Source organism: Triticum dicoccoides, chromosome 1A (assembly GCF_002162155.2).
Source record: "Triticum dicoccoides isolate Atlit2015 ecotype Zavitan chromosome 1A, WEW_v2.0, whole genome shotgun sequence".
NCBI lineage: Eukaryota > Viridiplantae > Streptophyta > Magnoliopsida > Poales > Poaceae > Triticum > Triticum dicoccoides.
The window spans coordinates 542,355,696-542,356,671 of record NC_041380.1 but is presented as its reverse complement, the minus strand read 5'-3'; positions in this window follow the sequence as shown (position 1 = coordinate 542,356,671).

The window sequence follows — 976 nt, the reverse complement described above, 5'->3', positions numbered from 1 at the left end:
TCAATGTCGTGCTACCTCCTCATGTGATCCACATCGTCAATTTCATCATCCCCCTATCTTCAGTCTTATTATCTCATGTCGTGCTACCTCCTCAGAGGGTGCCCCCTCCCTTCCACCGCCAGACAAATCAAATTATCGGCGCACTCCTGGTCATCTGTTTCTTCATGCGTCAGTTAGTGTCCGCATCCATAGCCTCGTCCAAGCTCGCCGCCACATGTCATCGCCAGTCCTCCACATCAAGGTCGGTTTGATGAGCTATTTGTTCCTCCCTTTCCCGTCCTTCCCTTCTCATCTCCCGTCTTCATCTGTTTTCCTTCTTCGGTGCTTATTCCCCCGCCCATCTCCCCTTGCATCATCGCGCCCCTAATGGTCGTACTCATTCGACATGTTTGCTCCATTGAACTTAATACCGAACATTCAATATCAAGATTATTCAAACTTTTACCGTCCACCATAGCCCTTTATCAAAAAAATTGGTAATAAAAAAAATTTGGTATTCATTTAAAAAAAAGGTAATAAAAAAGCACCCATAGACCCTAAACCCACCTTGCCATGCTGCACCAGGGATGGATCACTCCTGGTGGGCCCCACCAACCCCACTGAGCCATGCACACATTGTCCACGCAGCACTAGCAATCAGTGCTTTGCCGTTGAAAAGCATTGCGAGCCTCACGTCGTTGGCACCACCACTAGAGGCCGCCCCCAAAGCTAAAACCGACGCCCAGGATCCCGCCCACGTTGCGCCTCCGTGGAAGCCGCGCACGTCACGCTCCCCCTCTCGTGCAACCACGTACGCACCACGTGGGCCGCCCCGCCGCTAACCGCTCCGTCGCCGTTGGATTCGCGCAGCCCACCGCGTGGCCGCCATCGGGGCGGGCTGCTGGGCCGGCGGGTCGAGGCGGGAGCGGCCCCCGGGGGCCTGCTGCAGGGTCGTTGATCCCGAGGTGGATTGGCCTCGGGCGGCGTGGCCAGTGTT